The sequence below is a fragment of the Furipterus horrens genome, unplaced genomic scaffold, assembly GCF_987537825.1.
Source record: "Furipterus horrens unplaced genomic scaffold, mFurHor1.1.pri manual_scaffold_4, whole genome shotgun sequence".
In the NCBI taxonomy this organism is placed as follows: domain Eukaryota; kingdom Metazoa; phylum Chordata; class Mammalia; order Chiroptera; family Furipteridae; genus Furipterus; species Furipterus horrens.
In genome coordinates this window covers 44,899,141-44,915,213 of record NW_028327174.1, presented here as the reverse complement: position 1 = coordinate 44,915,213, position 16,073 = coordinate 44,899,141, and the positions used below count along the sequence as shown (strand labels likewise).

Here is a 16,073-nt window from a genome sequence, read left to right as displayed (position 1 = left end):
CCTGGAACTCTCTCAAGCCACTAAAGGGAACAAAAACTTTCACACTGAAAGTTCTTCATATGTTTTCCCTTTAGGATATATTTAGTTCAATAAAGGAAAAGTAATTTACCTGGAAGATTTATTATGCATTTTCAAAGGTAGACATTTACTCTCTCCTCATCACCAGGATTAGGCACAATTATGTCATTAACCTTCCAAACATTCCTTTTGGATGGTGGTGAATATCCTAATAACCCTTATGGTCAAGCTGAGGTCAGAGGTAAACAAAAGGTTAAGTGTTACAGACCTTAGGGTCATATAACTTCAGAGACAAAAACCATGATTGGAATCTAGGTCCTCTGGTTAATTGCCTCACTGCCATTTTGGCTGATGTGTCTCCTCTGATGCCTACAGAGACTTTTAGTTCCTGATGTTCACAGGTCATAGGAAAATTCAAAAGACATGGAAAAAGATCAGGTAAACAGGGACAGAGGAGGGGCTCCTCAGCCTGCTTCATCATGGTTATGGCCTTCCTATCAGGGTCACAACTTACACAGCTGGGGTTTTAGAGAGAAAAATCTAGAACAAATGAGTGGGTGTACTCAACAAGGTCAACCAACCTGAAGCAGAGCAGCATCAACAAATATACAAATAAGCCACAGAGGGGTCTAGCAACTGACCTTTTTCATGCTCTCTGCTTAGGAAATAGCAGAAAATTCCTGTCATCACGTTATGTAATTATCTGCTTTGCATTTCAGGTACTATGTTTGCAAAGTTAAAATAACTGAAATGTACTGAGATACATACATTTTCTTATTTAATCTTTATAACAACTCTACAAGTTATATATTATGCCTCCATTTTACAGTACTATTGGGAACAACAAGGATCCAAGAGACAAAGCAATTTACCAGGTGAAGCAAGTACTAGCTAGTACTCTTACTAAACAAGGTTTAGCAGACTCCAGAGTCTATGATCTTTTCACTGTGCTTGAATTTTCTTACAGAGAAACTCTCAATAAAGCAAGGCCTGATCAGATCATTTCTCTCTCCCTCTGTCTCTCTGTCTCTTGGTCCCTCTCTCCAACTTCTGACAGCTGTCTTTAACTGGGATTGATATCTTTGAAGTTAAGTCAACCTTGGAAATCAATTTGCTTCCTCCTACGTATGCCAAGGAAAGACTATACATACATGAGCGTATACTGACCACAATACCTCGTTAATCACAGGAACTTTCATAAAGGAAAATGGTGAGGTAGTTGACTGCCTGAAATGGCCATAGATTCCAATGCTTACTAGGATAGTAGCATTTAATGTTATACTTGCTAGAAAAAAAAAAAAAAAAGCATAAATGTTCATCTTTAAAATAATTATGACCTCTGTCACATCCTCATCTTGTTGCTTTTTATCATTTACTCCTGGTTTAGAGCCTGCCTCTTTTCTCTAGAATCTAGCGGGTCTAAAGCAGGGCTTCTCAACATCAGCACTACTGACATATGGATGGGGCAGGACGATTCTCTGTTGGGGTGAGGGGGCACTGCCCTGTCATTGTGAAATACCCAGCAGTATTCCTGTCCTCATTTAGATGCCAGTAACAGCACCCCTTCGCAGTCAGGAAAATCAAAAAATGTCTCCAGATGTTTCTGAATGTCCCTTAGAGGACAAAATTGCCCCCAATTAAGCATCACGCATCTCGGTCATGCACTTAGATGCCAAAAAGCTCGAGGAAGCTTTAGAATGTTATAGTACAGCCCTGAGATCACTTTCAGGCATGCTTGCTCATATAAAAGGTTAATATTCTGGACTCCAAAATATAAAAATAAATAAATAAATAAAAGTAGATGGCATTCTTCAGATGTCATTTTCAGAGAAAGAGAATAAAGAAGTTCCAATCTCAGAGAATTTTGCAGGAAGTAGCCATCTATTTCCTGGGTAAGAAGGACAAAAAGACAAACAAAATTCTAGCATAAAAAGGGTTGGGCTTTAAAAGGTATATATGTTTTCATAGCCAAGACATGGAAACAACCCACGTTCCCACCAGTAGATGAGCAGATAAAAAGTTGTAGTACATATATACAACAGAATATTACTTAGCCATAAAAAAGAAATGAAATCTCACCATTTGTGACAGCATGGATGGACCCATAGGGTGTTACGCTAAATGAAATAAATTAGAATGAGAAAGACAAATACCATGTGATTTCATTTATATGCAGAATCTAAAGAACAAAATAAACAAACAAAATAGAAACAGACTCATAGATACAGAGAACAAACTGTTGCTTACCAGAGAAAGGGGTGTCAGGGGACTGAGTAGAAAAGGTGAAATGATTAAAAAGTACAAATTGGCAGTTACAAAACAGTCACAGGGATGTAAAGTATAGCACAGGGACTACCATCAATAATACTGTAATAACTGTGCATGGTGTCAGATGGGTACTGAACATATTGGGGAACACTCTAAATTATATAGCTGTCTAGCTGTTATGCTATATACATGAAACGAATATAAAATAATGAATTTCAACTGTAACTGAAAAATAAAATTAAATGGCTTTTTTCCCCAGGAATCACCAAATGGCGATGACGCCGGTGCGGCAGGAGGGCCCAGAGACCCCGGAGTCCTGGAACGGGAGGCTGCAGCAGCTTCCCTGGAGGATTTGGCAGTGGCATCTGCAGCCGAGGTCATGGCCGGGGTTGGGGTCCTCATGAGGGTTGAGGCCATGGGGCTCGCAGAAGCAAGACTGAGTACAAGGAGTGGACCCTTGTCACCAAGCTAGGCTGCCTAGTCAAGGACATGAAAATCAAGTCCTTGGAGAAGAGCTATCTCTTTCCTCTGCCCATCACGGAATCTGAGATCATTAACTTTTTCTTGGGGGCACTCTCAAGAACGAGGTTCTGAAGACACGTGCAGGCCAGAGGACCCAGTTCAAGGCATTTGTTGCTATTGGGGACTACAATGGACATGTTGGTGTGGGTGTTAAGTGCCCAAAGGAAGTAACCACTGCCATCCATGGGGCCATAATCCTGTGCAAGCTCTGTATTGTCCCTGTGAGATGAGGCTACCCAGGGAACAAGATCAGCAAGCCCCACACCATCCCTTGCAAGGAGACAGAGTGCTGTGGCTCTGTGCTGGTGCGTCTCATCCCTGCCCCCAAGGGCACTGGCATCATCTCAGTCCCTGTGCCCAAGAAGCTGCTGCTGATGGCTGGTATCAGCAACTGCTACACCTCAGCCAGGAGCTGCAGTGCCACCTGGGCAACTTCACAAAGGCCACCTTTGGTGCCATCTCTCAGACTTGCAGCTGTCTCACCCCTGACCTCTAGAAAGAGACTGTGTTCACCAAGTCTCCCTATCAGGAACTCACTGACCATCTTGCAAAGACCCACACCAGTGTTTCTGTGCAGAGGACCCAGGCTCCAGGGTGGCTACCACATAATTTTATACAAGAAAAATAAAATGAATGAAGCCAGTTAAAATATATATTTTTTAATTTAATCTTCTTAATCAGGATAAGTTATGGGAATCAAACACAATTTTCCATTTCTATCTATAGGACATTTTGTGTGTGTGTGTGTGGTACCAATAAATCAGAGAACAAAACATAAAGATATTCAGATGGCTACCCTTCTCAATTGTACTTAGTACCAATGCATTAGAAAGAATTTTCTGAAAAAGTGGGAAGGAAAGCCGATTGTTAATATTCTGTTTGAGTATTGCAAAACTTTTAGTTCTGCAAAGTTTTTGTCTTTATTCCTTGTCCTTAATTAAGTTTTAAAATAAAGAAAATCTGTACCCCATAGCAATATAAATATTGATTTAGTTATGTTTGATCTTTTTTACATTTCTCATTTTAAATTTCTTATCATCTGGCTTGAGTCAGTTATATGGTGGATTAATCAGTGAAGTCTTTGGCTATTAGATTTACCTGTAACTCAACACTATTTTATAAGTGAAATACAAGCAAATATCTCCAAGCATTTCAGTGCAGAACCAGCGATGGGAGGGTTGGATTGGAGCAGCTGGAGATGGAATGATCATAAGTAATAGGACACATGCACTCTCTAATCACCAGAGGAGTCATTCCATATTGTTAAAATAGAGACAGAATGTTCTAAACTCTTAGAGAGGATTCAGGTGAAATCATTGTATGTAAATATAAATATACACATACATCATGATTTAATCCTCACAACAACTCCAAGAGATTGATGCTGTGACTATTCTCATTTTTTTTCTGGTGAGAAACTGAAACACAAAAAAGTTCACTAGCTCAAAGCCAAAATGACAGGATTTGAATCCTGGTAATTTAACTCCCAAACTCATTCAACTATTGTACGTAACTGCCTTTTTAAGAGATTGGAAGTAAGGATCTAGAAAGAAAATAGGATCATTATCCCCAAAGACGTACAAAGGGATAAATCACTTAAAATATGGCCATGTTGAAGGAAGACCGGCAATCACTCTGTTAATTTTATCTGTATGGAGAGATATTCTCTTGGAATTAAGAAGAAAGGGGCCTAAAACTACCCTTCTGCTATCTAGACTCATTAAATTAACCATGTAATTGTCAAATGCCAAACCCACTTGGTAAATACATTCATAATGTTATTCTTTAAAGATAAACAGTTTTGTAAGCAAGCATCTTCCCACTCCCACTCACAACTAAAATGCACCTCTGTGTGGGAGACTAAGTAATTACCTCAGATACGGAGTAGGGACTCCAAACCCATGGATGCCCTGCCTGGTTGCCTCACAAATACTGCTGGGGTTAGGATTGCCCTGCTCTTACATGCTGCTACCATTTCTCTTTTCTCTAGTTTAGAAGTGCCCTTGCTTTCCCCACTTCCTCCCCTTCTGTCTCCCTGCCACACCTGCCCTCTCAACATAGACATGTCCAAGGTTCTGTCCTCAGCCCCCATCCTAGATGCAATCATCTGTTATAACACAAATATAAATCTGACCTCCCCCCTGACTTTCAGATCCACATTACTACCTTCCTACTGGAGAGTTCATTCATTTGTACAAAATAGGACTCATATGCTTTCCCCCTCAAAAAAATAAAAGTGCTGATGTGTAATCATTGTATCTAATAACCATCGCCTCTGTTACCCAGTCCTTCATACCCCATCCACCCACATCCGAAATTTGCCTAATGCTGATTTCAAAGTCTGTCACTTTTGTTCCCTATCTTCATTTTTGCAGACCACCTAGATTTCTGTAATGAGCTCCTAGCAAGTCACCCTGTCTCTGTAACGTGCTGCCCAATACTGTAGCCATGAGCCAAACATAGCTATGAGCTACTTGAAATGTGCCTAGTCTGGAGTGAGATGCTGTGAGTATAAACACACATTCCATTTAAGGACTCAGTAGGAAGAAAAGAATGTAAAATATCTTAATGTATACCAATGACGTTTTGAAATTATAATTTTCATATGTTGGGTTTAAATATTTAATTATTTTACCAGTTTCATTTTATATATGTTAAGGTGGCTGAATAATGACCTCCCAAAGATACCAACATTTGAATCCCCAGAATCTGTGTATGTTACAGTACCTGGCAAAAGGGAGTTTGGAGATGTAATCAAGTTAAGGATCTTGAAATGGGGAGACTATTTTGGATTACCTGGGTAGGCCCAAGGCCATCACAAGGGTCCTTTTATAAGGGAGACAGAGGGAGATTTGACTTCAGAAGATACTACACTACTAGCTTTGCAGATGGAGGAAAAGGCCATAGCCCAAATATTGTATTGTAGGTGGTCTCTAAAAGCTGGAGTTGTCAAGGAAAAAGATTCTTGCCTGAAAACTCCAGAAGGCAAACGGCATAGCTAATACCTTGATTTTAGACTTCTGACCTTAAAACTTAAGAAATTTGTGTGGCTTTAGGCCACTAAGTTTGTTGTAACTTGTTACAGCAGCAATAGAAACTCATATATGTAGCTACAAGGACATTTAAAATTACACATGGCTTCCCTTTGCCACTCACATTCTATTTCACTGGAAGATCCTTGCTCTAGAATCTGCTCTGTCAGTCCGTTCCCCTGCAAGAGTGATCTTACTCTGTCTCTCCCCTGCTCAAGTGCTGTCAATGGTCACACAGGTGGATAAAATGAAGACTAAATGTTGCATGGCTTTCAGATATCTCTGTCACTTCACAGTCTCCTGTCTGCAGCAGTTTCATCAGCACTACGCCCCCTAAACATCTTATCTTTCAACCAGTCTGCTCTACCTCTGTTGCTACAAATTTTCCTTACGTTCCTGTTTTTGCTCCCTGTCCCAAGATGTTCCCTCTGCCCTAAATGCATTTTATTTTCATTTATGCCCCCTCAAAATCCTGCCCATCCTCCAGTTGGTTTAAATTCCAATTCTCCAATATAGCCTTCCCCAGATACCAATAGGAGTTATTCTAGCTCCCCTCTATACCTCCTGTAGTATGTTATCACTTGTACGATAGCATTATTGAGATCTGACTTAGAGTCGAGATGATCCTGCACTGGGGCCCTTCCAAAAGCAGGAGCCCACTTTACCCATCCTGGTCTACATCCACCAACAATGCCCTTCCTGTGCCAATGGAGCAGTACAGAAGTTTCAGAGTTAGTTTCAAGGGGCAGCTCTGGGTTTCTGCTCCGCTGCTATATATAGGATGGGTGCTGAGAACTGATTTGTGGCCACCATGGAACTATTTGAAGAGGGGTCTTCGGGGAAAAGACTGGACTTTCTTTGTGAACTGGTGGAGACCTGGAGCTGGTGAAATTTGAGATCAATGCCTCATTGATACGACCTCAATTGTAGTGATGGGCTTGTGTAAATAGGAATGTACTGGAGACAAAGACAGGCAAGAGAATCTGTAATACCAAAAACAAAATGTTAAACAGAAAAGATGTGCTTCCCAAAGGGCTTGGATAGGATTTATGCCAAGCTACTTATTGATGACAGAACCACAACCAGAGCACAGATCTCCAGGCCTCTTAACCATCATCCATTCAAGTATTCTGCCTTGCATGGCCATTTTTCGGTGGTGAGGTTTTTGAAGAGATTTTTCTCTTTATTTACATGAATTAAATGTTTTAATAAGCATTAACTTCAAAGTTTATTCGTTGAAAACTGTATTGGGAAAATTGGCCAGATGAAAACTGTTATGCAACTGCAACATTAAAGGTCCCTTGATTATATTTGTAGGTGATGACAGCTTTCTATTCTTAGTTCCCTGAGTGACACCAGCTGCCCACCATGAAAACTCAGAAACATTTTGCCAAAGAACTATGTGTTAAATTATGCCACTTTCACCACCTTGTGAAAGTCACAGCCAGGTGCTCATGGCCTGAAACTTCTGCCTTCAGATGGCTCAGGTTGAAATTGGACATAAACTTAAGAAAAGTATCTTACATTTATAGAGTTATATATGGACTATATTGTTTTGGTTGATCCACACAGTAACCTTTAGAAGGTTGGTAAAACAAATACTTTTATCCCTATTTCATAACTGAGGAAGTTCCTAATGCTAGGATGTGGTAGAGGGAAATTCAAACTCATGTTCTCACACATGATCAGAAAACATATCTTAAAATGTAGACAACTCACAGACTGTTAGATTTAAAAAGAAATCAAGGGCTCATCTGTTCGGTACCCTGGTTTTACTGGCAGTAGTGAGACTGGGAAATGCTTATTTCCTCTCGTCACTGAGCTTTTGGTCTTGCTGGTCCCACTTCATAGAAACACTCTGCCAGCTATCCTGCCCACCCCAAACCCAGTCCCCACACTGAAGCCATTCTCAGCCAGAAGTCTTGACTGATCTCCCTGACTAAGCCAGATACCCTATTGAATAGTCTGCCCACTCCACTGACTTCTCCATAGCACTTACCACTCAGTAATTTCACATTTATTCATGTAATTCTTTGATTATGTAAGATTGTACAATCAACTTAAATGTCTGTCTTCCCCAGTTAAGGATGGTTAGGGGGTGGAGGGATTGAGCATAAAGGAAAAAGGACTCATGGACACGACAACAGTGTGGTGACTGCCAATGGTGAGGGGGGTCAGGGGAAGTGGGTATAAGGGGACTAGATGGCAATGGAAAAAAATAACTTTCAAAAATAAAAAAATAAAATAAAAATAAATAAAAAATAAATGTCTGTCTTCTGCTCTAGTTTATAAGCTTCATGAAGGCACCATTGTATCCCCAGCATCTAGCAGAATGCTGAATTTGAATAGATATTTACTGGATAAATTCATTTATCTTGAAATCATGTCTCCTGACTCTAGCCCAATTCTTTTCATCTGTTGCATGATGGAAACCTGAGTTAATCCTTCTTCAGTTATATTCAAAAAGTGGTGAGACTCCTTAAAGGGAGGATTCTGTCCAAAGCAAAGTTTCTTAACTAAGAAAGTGAAAATACCTCACACAGACTAAAAGATGTGTTTCCTCTCCCAGCCCCAAGGGCCCTATGTCTGTCTAATAGAACCTACCTGCGGAGAGAATCTGGTTCATTAGTCTTCCTATCCCAGATGTAGTTCGAGTGTCTGAGGCTTCATTCACTAAGAAGTGAATAGAGAAAGATCTCCACTAGTATTAACAGCTAATTGTCATTGACTCCAAAAGGCGTGTAAACTTTTAGAAAATCTCCCTTCAGCCACAAGTATGTGAAGGAATCTGTAGGAATGATATACCTGGCCATTGTTCCCCATCACATCAGGTAACCCAGGACCAAACAACTTCAGCCCCTCAAAATCCCCTAGAAGTCAACTCTGGGTAAGAGATCCTGCATCTGTGGCTTTCCTCCCTGAAAATTCTGTGACAGTGAAACTGCCACACTACGTGAGAGCGGAGTGAGAGGAGACTCTCTCTGCATAACTTTCAGTTTGGTTCCACGACCATATGGGTTAAAGGCAATCTTCCTCTTCACAGGCAGACCCTTTTTCCCAGGGTCCTCAGGCTGAAATGGGCCCTGACACCATCAATTATCCTACTTCTCCCCTCTGACCTCTAGGCCAAGCCGGGTATGACCCTGTCGGCCAGTCTCCCTCTCCCACTTTGGTGAGCTCTCTCCAGAGATCTTCTGAGTCTCCAAATGGCCCACACCCAAACTCCATTCGGGTGACCTTAGTCCAAGAGACATATTTTTATCAGTCTGGCCAAGTTCACTTTTCTTTCCTAAGGGTCTTTAGACCATTTGAAAAGCAAAGCAGGAAAATGTGCCTGAGAGAACTGACCCCTAACTACAGACACCAGAAAGATCAGTGTCGCAGCTTTTATCCAACAAGACCACCCTATTTGAACTAGGATGGACAACTAAGTCTTCCAGATATTAGAGACACTTGAAAAACTATCTAAAATAGTAGTAAGTATCACCAGATCTGTAATAAAAGAGACTTTTACTTATATTCCAATTTCATCATTTACTACCTAGATTACTTTGGGCAAATTTGTCTCAGATTTTCTTATCCATTAATTGGGGACCAAAATACTTACCTCATATAATTGGTGTGAGTATTAAAAATGAAATAGTATATGTGAAATGACCTAGCACAGAGAAAGCAAAACAAACATTACTACCCTAACACCTTCTTTTCGAAGGCATTGAAATTAAAATACAGAGAGGACAGGGACCTATTTATTGTAAAAGACATAAAAGAATAGGAGTAAGAATGTAGATACCAATACTAATATCCATAGATTTCCTTAGTACAAAAATTGTTTATTCCAGGTTACATTCACACTTCACCGTCAATTCAGCAGTCAGTCTTTCCTAGGGATTCATTGATGCAACTACTGCTATCTATTAACCCATTCTTCAGAAAATTGAAACACTGAGGATGTGACCTTTCAAGTACATTCAGAAAATTATTAGAAGTATGAAGTAAAAACAAATTAATCATAAAGTAAAAAAGAAAAAATTAAAAAGAGCTATACTTTTAGACTTTTTGGTATTTCAAAAGACCAATATGATGGCTGCTTTTCATTTAGAGCCTGCTGAATATCCAGCATTCTGTTAGATGCTTTATGCAATATTTTTATTCAACAAATATTTTGAAGAATTTTCTATAAACCAGGCATTATAATAGACACTGAGAATATAATGATAAACAAAAAGAAATATGATCTTGCCCTGGTCAGTGTGGCTCAGTTGATTGAAGCATTGTCCCATACACCAAAAGGTTGAAGGTTTGATTCGGGGTCAGGGCACATACCTAGGTTGTGGGTTCAATTCCCCATTGGGGTGTAAATGGGAAGCAACTAATCAATCTCCCTCTCTCTCCCCTTTCCTCTCTAAAATCAATAAACATATTTTTTAACGAAAAGAAATATTGTCTCTGTTCTCATGGAGTCCTGTGCAGGACCCAGACACCAATTGAAGTCGTGAAAGAAAATGACTAATTACACACTGTGTAAGCACAATGAAGAAAAGTTATACACTGTGAATAGAGTGTGCAAGGGCATATAAGAGACAGCTTCCAAACACAAGTGTCATTTGATCTGAAATCTGAAGGATAAATAATAGTGAGCCAAGAGACTAAGAGGGAGAGATGTCTCCAGGCAGAAGGAAGAGAAAGTACAAAGACCCCAGGGCAGGACAGAGAACGAAGCATTACAGAATCTAGGTCAGATGTGGTGGTTCACAGACAGACAGGGGAAAAATGAGGTCAAATAAGTCTGGAGCAACCCTGCAGGGCCAGATATATGCCACTGGAAACTTTAGTCTTCATCTTAAAAGCAACGAGAAGTCATTGGTTCAATCAATCAACCAATTAATTAATCTGTTGAGTGTTTCAGGATTTTCCTGAGATATCATCTTACCACAAACATCTACACAATATATAGTATAGAATTCAAATCCAACAGACCACTAAATGACTAGTTTCTGCATCTGATTCATAATCCAATAGCCCTTGTGAGTTAATAGCTGCCAGACAGGACTAAACTTTTTTTCCACAAACTCCAGAGCCAACTTTTAGAATCAAACAGGCATGATGATACATATGCTCTGCCACTCAACACATGGGTTCAGTAGGGATGGAAAACTTATCCATGATGCTAAGACAGATCACTGCTTCTCATATATGTTATTATAAAAGTAAGACATTTTGAGGTAAAAGCTGAATTTTGGCTTCAAAGGTTCTCAAGACAACTACATCTGAACCACTCAACATAGAAATCTGGAAGTTCACATGGTGAGAATTAAGCATTTGTCAGTATAAATTGTGAAATGCATTAAAAAATAGAGTTTTCTATTAAAATTTGCATTTTCTTTCATACCTGGCCAGCAACTGCCATCTTGTTATGAAGCCACATTATTTATAGCATGAAGATGATTGAGATGGGCTGGGGCTCTGATGTCCAGGGGCTGTCACAGGCTTAGGAAGGCCTGATGAAGTAAGGACAAGTTCCTCTTGGCTCTCATTACAATAGGTGAGATGGTGTGAGACCAGAGCACAGCTCATTAGAAGACTGCTTTAAGACAAGTTTTGGGAAAGTAGAAACTTAGGCTAAATAAAATTTCCAGATGCAAGAAATGTCGCAATGAGTCTATAATTTCTTAAGTTTTTCATCTCCCACCGCATACACCAGGGACTGCAAATATTTTCAGTGTTTCTAAGCCTAGTTATCATTGTTGCATTTTTCAGCATCTCTCTTTTTTCTTTTAAATTTACTTCATTTCTCTTAAGTTTACTTCATGAGTGACATGCCACTTTTTAAATAAAAATGAGTTTAATTTAAAAGTTTTCCATTTTAAGAATTTTTAGATACCTTTAAGGTAAGCAGAAATATCCAAAGTTTAATTAAGTAACTACTGCTCTTTTTCTTGGTCATACTGAGGCCTTGGGGCAAATACATAAAACTTGCAAGAGATGGAGAAGAAAAAAAAAATGGTGTTAAATTTTTAGAGTTCCTATAAAAAATACATGTTATTATTTAGTCAATTCCTAATTTACAAACTGGCAACTCAGCCATGACCTGTCTATTTTTTCCTGTCCATCTTTTGGCCATTATGATGATTGTTATTATTCCATCATACAAGGGGTGTCCAAAAGCCAGAATTTATTTATAAAAAATTGTGTATTTATTCTTGTATGTTTCAACTTCAGTCACCTTCAAACTACTCCCCACTTGGCAAAATACCACTGCTCAAAACCATTTTTGAACCTGTTGATTTTGATGCCTTTTAGTGCTTCTGCTGTTTTCTTGTTTCACCTTTTCCACATCAGCAAAACATTTCCCCTTGAGGACTTCTTTCATCCAGGGAAACATAAAAGAGTCACTCAGGGCAAGATCAGGTGAATAGGGAGGGTAGGGCACAAGGATCATATTGTTTCTGCTCAAAAACTGCTGAACACTCAGTGTGATGTGGGTAGGAGCACTCACAAATCACCCATCATGAAATGGGCAAACGTTTTGAAAGAGCCTTCAAAAAAAATTCACTGAAGCCAAACACAGCCACTCACAACAACACAAGCTAATACACTGGTACAGATGGGTTTCTAGAACACTCACCTACTAGGGGAAGCCTGTACCATAAGGGGACCACCCTTTAGAAGATAACTCCTGTTTGGAGGGTACCCCCTCATAATATCGATAAGGGGAAAAAAGCAACAAAATGGAAACACATCTCTGTGGTGTCTTATTAGTGGCTCTTTAGTGACAATTTAGTCAGATAAGACACTGAAACACTCTGATACAATAAGATTTCTGCTTAATTTGAGGACAGTCTTATCCATGTTCTCCCCTTTCATTGTTAATGTGTCTAATGCAGATCTAGGCCTGCATCTCTTTGGGGTTCACAGAAGAACATAATGTCACAAAAATTTTAACAGCTGGATTCCCAGCACACTTATAATTTGTACAACACAATTCCACATAAAAAGTTGTGTGGGGTCATGGAAGGAGCACTGACTCTGAGTCAGAAAAGCTGGCTCAGCAGCTCTGCCTCTGCTAGGAACTTGACTCATGACTTCTCATAAGTGAAGATTCAGGGCAAATTTCCTCCGCCTTTCACAACCACTCCAAGTAGACTGAGCTATTCTGTCACCCTCGGTGCTTCTCCAGCACTGTTGCCATCTCTTCCACTGGGTCTGTAGTAACGGTTTGCAGACACATAGCTGTCCCTCTATTCACCTCCACCCCTCACCCCCACCACCACCTTTAGTTTCCTTCAGAGCACAAATAAATCATTTTTATTGTTTTAGTGACTTTAATGATGCTTGACACACAGAAGGCCTTCAACAAATGTTTGTTGCGTAAATAGGAGTTTTTTTGTTTTTTTGTTTTTAATCAAATAACAACTCCTTTTTTTCCTCTCTAACTACCTTGGGTACCTCTTCAAAACTTTGTTTCCTACAGATCATGTTCTGGTTGTTACCTGGATAATAAGTTTTAGGCTATCTTAAACTAGTAGAAAATTAGGCACTAACTTGTAAACATCCCTTTGAGATATCAAATTCCTCTTGATCATTTAACAAAAATGGGTTCTTAAATGAATTTGCCTGCAATTCTCTCACTCCCCAGCAGAATAGGTGTAGCAAAGAGCCACAACCATATCTCTAGTTCTGCAGGCTCTTCTAGAACCTTGTGATCCCCTATCAACAAACACAATCCATGTTCTCCCCTTTTGAAGTTGGGCAGGGCTTTGGGACACCTTTGAATAACAGAGTACAAGTGCAGTGATGCTATGTGGTTTTCAAGTGAGTTTTATAAAAAAACAATACAGCTTCCACTTGGCTCTCTGTTAGAAAACGTACTCTTAGAACCCAGCCATCATTCTGTAAGAAAGCCCAAACCACATATCTAAGGCCATGTGGGAAAGAAGCAAAAACCCCCACCCTCAGCACCAGCCAAGCTTCCAATGAAAAACCAGTGCCTACAGCCAGGCTTGTGAGTCATTATGGAAGCAGATCCTCTGGCCTTTGGTCAAGCTACCACAGCAGGGAGTAGAGACATGCCTCCCTTGCTGAGTTCTGCCCAAATTAGAGATTCTTGAGCGAAACAAATGACTATTGTTGTTTTAAGCCACTAGGTTTTGGGGTACTTTGTTACACGCAAAAGGTAACTGCAACAATACATGCTGTGGTGGGAGCAAACCAAGAGGGATAATTTTGCTTTCCAATTAACTCAAAAGAAAGTTCAGAATTTGCATGCATTCAAACACTTCACACCTTCAATAATGTTTGTGATGATTAAATTTTTTTAAATTTTTTAAATAAACAAATCAACATGAGCATAGATTCACTTTTGAATAGAATCTTTAGCATGCAAACGCTTTTCTTGTCTTATTTACTACAATTTGGAATTCTAAAGTTGTTAACTCTTCCCACTTTACAAGTCTCCACATTTTTTAACTCTTTTTTCTATTTACAAGGAAGTCCATGCCTGCGTTCATCTCTTATTTTCTAAAACTTTTTAATCACAGCCAGTAATAGACAATATATACTCCCGACCATTCTGTTTTCCAACCACTTCCCCCAGAAGGCTGCAGAGGTGCTTGGTCTGCCATCCACATTATCACAGACAATGTTTTTACCAAATGTTTTGCCACTGCATGAGTCTCTGCTTTTCCAGTCTCTGATATTTGTTTTCTTGATGCCCAACTCCTGCCACCTTCCACCCAATTTTGCATCTTTTTGGGCTTTGTTAAGGCAGATCCTCACTTTGGGTTGCAGTATATGTATTAATTATGATAATGCTACCTGTACACAAATAAATCTCAGTGGCTTGGCCAGTAGTGTGCTGGCAAAATGACTCCCCAAAATAAAAGCCCTCATTTATAGCATTTGCTAATTTTTGTATTATAAATGTTGCAATCATAATGCTTTCAAGCTGTCAACTTGATGTCAACTGGCTTACAAAACTCCTTAAAATTTATCTATCAGCTCTTGCCAGCCAACAAAAGCCAGAGCTACAGCACACCAATAGACTTAACCCAATGAATAAAATCCTATCAACAGTGGGAGGGGCTGAAAAGGGGATTTCTTTCACAGAGACTCAAGGTGATGAAGGCTGTGCCATGTTCAGCACATGGTTTCCAAGGTCATCTTGATGCCAACATCCAGCCAGCAAACAGGAAGGAAAAGAGTGGAAGATCCCAAGGTAGGATTTTATGGGTCATTGGCCAAAATTCTCATGGTTACACCTACGTGCAAGAGATGCTGGGGAATGTTATCTAGCTGTGTGTCCTGGTGGAATGGAAAACGGGTTAGGCAAATACCTAGTCAATCTCTGCCACAGTCCCCTAGACCCAACTTCTAGCCCATCAGTAGTATCATTAATAACAACAGCCACTAGGCAACTCAGGTTTATTAGCAGCAGAGAAGGAAATTATGGTCACAATGGTGTACAGTCAGCTATCTCTGATTCAAGTTCTTTATGTACAGGTAGAAAAACTATACCTAATTTACAGAGTAGTGATGATTCATTTACTTTTCAGTATATTTTATTGATTATGCTGTTACAGTTGTCCCAATATTTTCCTCTTTGCCCCCTCCGCCTGGTCCCCCTTCCCTCTAGCAATGCCCCCACATCTATGGGTCATGCATGTAAGTTCTTTGGCTATTCTTAATGTCCCCTATATATTTTGTTCCTACCAATTATGCTTCTTAATCCCTACACCACATGCACCATTTCCCCAATTCTCCCCTCCCCCCTCCCAGCTGATAACCCTCTAAGTGATCTCCATTTCTATTATTCTGTTCCTGTTCTGATTGTTTGCTTAGTTTGTTGCTGTTTTTTAGATTCAGTTCTCAATACTTGTGAGTTTGTTGTCATTTTAATGTTTATAGTTTTGATCTTTTTATCTTCTTCTTTTCCTTAAATAATCTCCTTTAACTTTGTATATAATAATGGCTTGTTGATGATAAACTCCTTTAGCTTTACCTTGTCTGGGAAGCACTTTATCTGCCCTTCCATTCTAAATGATAGCTTTGCTGGACAGAGCAATCTTGGTTGTAGGTCCTTGCTTTTCATCACTTTGAATACTTCTTGCCAGTCCCTTGCCTTTCTTTTGAGAAATCAGCTGATATTCTTATGGGAACTCCTCTGTATGTCACTCTCTGCTTTTCTCTTGCTGCTTTTAAGATTCTCTCTTTATCTTGAAACTTTCACATTTT

The 16,073-nt window shown here is 39.7% G+C and overlaps 1 pseudogene; it reads left to right on the top strand.

Moving 5' to 3' along the window:
- The first annotated feature begins 441 nt into the window (after nucleotides 1-441).
- On the top strand, nucleotides 442-3,436 carry LOC150011621 (small ribosomal subunit protein uS5 pseudogene; annotated as a pseudogene).
- The last annotated feature ends 12,637 nt before the right edge of the window (nucleotides 3,437-16,073 follow it).